Source organism: Frankliniella occidentalis, unplaced genomic scaffold, assembly GCF_000697945.3.
Source record: "Frankliniella occidentalis isolate FOCC.00 unplaced genomic scaffold, Focc_3.1 Scaffold1, whole genome shotgun sequence".
NCBI lineage: Eukaryota > Metazoa > Arthropoda > Insecta > Thysanoptera > Thripidae > Frankliniella > Frankliniella occidentalis.
In genome coordinates this window covers 3442714-3448216 of record NW_026267131.1, presented here as the reverse complement: position 1 = coordinate 3448216, position 5503 = coordinate 3442714, and the positions used below count along the sequence as shown (strand labels likewise).

General features: G+C 48.7%; 1 protein-coding gene across 1 annotated transcript in view; it reads right to left on the bottom strand.

Annotated features, from left to right (window-relative positions):
- Nucleotides 1-5206, bottom strand: part of LOC113212624 (retinal homeobox protein Rx-like) — a 22478-nt gene extending 17272 nt beyond the window's left edge. Inside the window, exon 1 of the mRNA XM_052277291.1 lies at nucleotides 3901-5206. The gene's annotated coding sequence lies outside the window, so the exon portion shown is untranslated. The remainder of the gene's footprint in view (nucleotides 1-3900) is intronic.
- Nucleotides 5207-5503: the final 297 nt, after the last annotated feature.

The following is a 5503-nucleotide window of genomic DNA, read 5'->3' as shown; positions in this document are numbered from 1 at the left end:
GGGGAGGGGGGAGGCCCGGCCAATGAGGATGCGGCCCGCCGGGTGTGATTCAACCGAGATTCATTTCAAAGGACGCGCTCACACGTATACTTTCTCTCTCCGTCTCTCTCTTTCTTACACGCGCGCGCACACACACAAACACACACACTCACACACACTCAAACAATCACTCACACAAACACACTATCCCTTTCCTTCTCGCTTACAGAATTGGCTAATCTGTGATTTTTCAGCTGTTTTTTTCCACACACACAGACATTCACATAATGTATTTATTTATTGTTAGAGATTGCACACAATCGTTGAGTCGATTTGTTTCTTTCCTCGCGTTGCAGCCTCAGAAGAGTAACTTACTTTACTCTGAACGTTTCAGGATTTAATCGGGTTTGCCCAACCCCTCCGCCCGCTGCTAGCCGCAAAACTGCAGCTCTTTCATACGATGTATCAGTAAAGAATGTTTTGTTTTCACGGGGCTCGTATTTTGCACCAGAAAAGTTATATGGCTGCATTGAAATGGTTCGGATTGTCGAGGGTAAGCTCCGCCTCATATTCTCAAGCGTTTGGCCGGGCGCTCACTCGTGGTACACGGGGCGTAAGTGACCCCATTCGACGCTCATCTATCACTCTGCAAACACATTCCTCATTAAAAGCGGATTGCGGTATATGTGCGAGGGCTTCCCTTACCTCCGCCAACCCACCCGTCCCCGCCCCGCCCCGCCCCGCCTCGCCCCGGTCCAGAGGGATCAGCGCCGACACCGCGTGAAGGTGCTGGCGCGAGGCTGGAGTGGTTGGGGCTGAGCCGCTGGAGGAGGAGGGAGGGAGGAGACCGAAATGGGGAATGCCGAATATCGCCGCAAAGCGCCTCGCCGATCGTATGCAAATAGAACGACAGAAACAGAAAAATGCTATAACAAAAAAAAAAAAGTTGTAGCAAAGTTTACTTGGTTACATTTTTAACACAATGTGTCACCTGCATACCATAGGGAGTGGTGTCATACTAATAAACGCGAATAATAAGAGCAGAGACCACACAACCCGCAAAAACTGAGCACTTGGATCAAGTAATCTGAGTACATTTTAAATTAATTTTATCAAGAAGACACGTGTGCAATCCAAACTCAGATTTTTGGATATCCGACCGCACGGTAAAAAGAACATCTTGGAATTCAAGTAGATTCCTTGAAAACTGTCTTGAAAACGAAGTAGATCGCTTGAAATCCAAGATGTCATTTTTACCGTGCGGAATGTTGAAATGTTACTAAAACGCAATCGTCTCTGACTTATTTCCGGTGTACGAGTAGGTGGCGGGGCAGACGGGATGGCAGTCTCACAGTCTTCGAAGAATATGTGGCCCCTAACCGGGGAATCGCGGCGGAAACGGAATTAGACGGGGCGGCGCGTGGAGCGATGACGGAAAAGGTGAATAAGATTTTGGTGATTTGCTGACAGACCTGCGGTAGTCCCCTTTAAGCGTGTGAATGTTTTAGTTTATGCACAAAGGCATAAACACCTGCTTATTATTAGGGAGCAGCACACCCAGAAAATCCACGTATGAGTTTTATAACGTAAAATGTTTGACTGTGTACTAGTCACATGTATGTGGTTTTGGCCAAGTTCATTCTGTCGTGTTCCTAGTAATGACTGTATTCTGATAAGTGAAATGTATTTGAAGGGATCTCATTGTAAAGTGCTAGAACAGAAATGTCACCTAATTTTTTTTAGTCGTAATAAAATGTGCTGACTGAGAGCAGATCCCCAGCCCCCAAAGCCGACATCCCGGCAGCCTCGGGGCCCCTACCCCCGACACGCCCTGCACTCAGCCACCGCTGTCGGTCGCTCAGGTGAAAACAAAAGGGGAAGGGCAAACACGGCATTATCTCGATGCGTCCACCCAATTAATGAGAGGTGATTTAGACTATCTGGCTATATCGGCCGCCCTCCTACGCGCGTCAGCCGGGCGGCGCAACGCGGCCGGACACGGTTATGAATAACGACCCATCAGCAAAAGCCGCGGAGAATTTAACTTGTGAAACTACTACTAAATAAGCAACCAAAACCCAACAAAAATAAAATAAAAACAACTTTGATACTTGTGCAATATTGTGAAATTACAAGAGTTTTCTCTGTCACTTTGAGTAACATACCAGGTGGCTGATTAACCCCGCGCACTTCTGTAGTTAGACTGTACCGCACGCAGGAGTGCGGGCGGGCGGGCTTGCGTATCGCCCCTGTCCACGGCGCCTTACGGGCCGGGCGAGTAGGCAACCCACCCGCACTTGTGCGTGCGGCACAGTCTAACTACAGAAATGCGCGGGGTTAATGAGCCACCTGGTATATGCTTTGTACGTGAAAGTTGAAAAACGCTCAGAGGAGGTCAACCCTCGCGAGTACTCAAATTTGCAGGTGCAAGAATTCGGCAAGCTGCTTGCCAGTTCAAAACACACGTCAAATCGTCAAATTCGCGAGTTTAACATTTTATTTTCATTTTGTCGCAAATTTTTGTTTGTGTTAAATAAACGAACAATTTTCCTTTGTAGGGTGATTATCAAAAAAACCGTGCAGTTTCGTTTCAAAAATAGAATTATTTCATTATTTTTTTGGCTTAATTTTTGGGGTTGGATATTGTTCTTTAGTACCACAAGGTTACATTTCTAGAGTTGTCCCACAGTCTGACCACGTACAGAGGTTTAACAGCGATTCATGCCAAAAAGAGGCATCGGAGTTTAGTCCAATCGTACAGTTCTCCCGTAGACGTGCAAAATACAGCTCCATGATCGATCCAGACTCTTTTGATATCATTTTTTACACGACTGTTCAAGCAGCATTGTAATAGATCTTGCGGAACTGGTCCATAGCCCCAGTAGGTTAAGCAAATCTATGAGGGTGTTTGACGTGTTGCCTAAGTGTCGGGCATAGGCCCGCTCTACCACTGGCAATACCACGACTCCAAGACACCGGAGCGACCGACGGCCGAGACGTGGGTGGAATAATTAGTGATAGTAACAGATAATGGCATCGGAGTTTAGTTCTGAAGAAAGCCTAGAACAGCCCTTTTGCCCGGACAGGGCACCCCAAACTTATTACGACCGGGCAGTACGTTAATAGTCCTCTATTTTCAAAAGGGCATATTCGGGATTTTCGATTCTGCATTACAGAATGGAAACTAGAGCAGGAACGGAGTTTATTCGCAAAAATATTCGCACAAGAAAACGATGTTTCTTCCCGCCTCTTCACAAGCTGATCCCGTTTCGCGCCAACTTCTCGTTCGGAAAAAGTTGAGTTCTTGTCGTACTCTCGTGATGCAGTGCTACCAACCCTTCAGCTGGACCCGTCTTGGCTGTGGAGTGGTGGCTGATAAACTCCGAAGCCCGAACCTCAAAACCCGTGGAAGGACTTTGAGCTCCTGTAGCTCTGCGTGTACACCCGCTAAAAAACCAAGACTAAGGGTGAAAGTACCTTTGAATGTGGACTGTAGAACTAGGGAGGACATTTGAGTTTCCAAGGTTTCCATATTCCCAAAATAGGCTGCTTTTCAAACCAACAGGGAAGTGTGGAAAGCATCGGAGTTTAGTTTTAACCCCTTTAGATCGATCCTGCTCCTACCAGTGATAAAATTGTACGATATTCTTGTCGGCCCCTAGTAGAGCTCCAAAAAAGACGTCATACTAGACCGAAGTGGTGGCTCCAGCACAATGGAGACGAACATGAGATGCTTTGGAACGAAACTGTACGGTTTTTTTGATAATCACCCTGTACCTAAATTCAAAATTATAATGCAAACATGCTCACACATTTTTTGACAGTGCTTATTTTTGTTAGACGCAATATTGTAGGCGGCCTCACTTACACCACTCACAGTATAAATGTAACAAACACGCACGGACTACTATATGTACCTACCTGTCAAGCCGTACGCCGACGCTCTCCCATTCTTGTGATTATTATTTTACTCTCCATTTTCGCAGAACGTCCGCTCCGCCCGTTCAGGTCAGACTGCTCGAGGATGATGCGACGATGAGGATGCTGGCTGATGCTCGAGGGGGTCGATCTTTTCGACGAATCTTCTGCCTGAGTGTGTCGCGCCGTGAAGCTTTTAGAGAGGCTGGGATAGACCCTCTCTCGCTCTGCCGCCGCCGGCCAATGCAACAACGCACGGCTCACGCCAATCGACAAAAAAAAAAAAATACTGGATGAAGGGAAGAAAACTTTTTCGTGTCCCTTCGTGCCTTTGAAAGGTGTTTCTTGTAGCAAGCGCGTGCAAGGTGCAGGTGAGTTCAGCACTACCCACGCAAATTTAGAAAAACAGTTTTTTTGTTAATTTTAGGTGCAGTTTAAATAGCGTACAGTTTAATTTAATTAATGATTGTTTACGCTATTGTTCATGTATCTAGTGTACTGAGGAAATTTTCTCCTTTGAAAAATTTACCGCTGGTGTTAACAACCAACAACAACAAAAATCTTAAGCTATGTAATACGTAGAAGAGGAACCACCAGGAACCACCGCATTGGACGCGTGTAAAAAAATATTCACACACTTGCAGGTGAGCGAATAGAGATTCGTACACTTAAAGGTAGCCATTTACTCGCCGCCAAGTGTGTGAAAGGTCATTCACACGTCTGCAGGTGTGTGAATGTTTTCGCCCACCTGTAGGTGTGCGACGATTGCACACTCGGATTTCTAATGTACTTTAGCAAACATTTTGCTGAACCAGCAACACGCCCCACTATTATTTTGCATGCATGAAAGCATGCATGAATGTGCGTCGCGCGGGGGGGACTCGACTCGGGGCAGCGGCAGGAGCACGAGGGCGTCGGGCCGGGGCGCCCAGGCGGACTTTCCGAAGTGGAATCAGCTTACAATTAGCGCCCTCGCACTACCAGGGCACTGCCGGGGCGCTGTCGGGGCAGGTGGACACGCGCGACGGGCCGCCCCGCATCGAAGCGCCGTGTACGCCCCGCCCCGCCACGACGCGCGCACCGCATCGGACCGGACGACCCGAGCTCCACATTCTATTTTCACTCCCGGAGAAGAGAAAACGGAACGCGGGGTTTACGCCGCGCGTCGCGCGACCCATCCGCAAAAGGGTGTGGCCCAGGTGGGCCGCATCTGAGGGGCGGCACAACTGCGAGAGAGATATGGAAATGCAAACTATTTCCGACAAATGAGCGGCCATTACGAAGAGACTGCGCATCGCGAATGGCCTTGTTGTGTAAGCCGCCGCTGTCAGCCACTGACGCCGCTCTGGCCTGCTGAGGGATAAATTGGCAATTATTTGTTATCGGAGGAGGGTTTTAGTGAGTCGGGGAGCCTTATCACGGCAACGATAGGTCGATAGCGCCGTGAGCACCGCGTCAGCGCGCGGCGCGGCGGCGTCCAACTCTTCCGTTTGCTCGCTCGCCACCTCACCACCCGGTGCCTCATGCACCCGTTTGGAGAGCAGGGGGGCCAACAGAGACAACGGGGTGGTATAGGGGGCAAGGGGACGGGAGGGTAGAGGGAGGG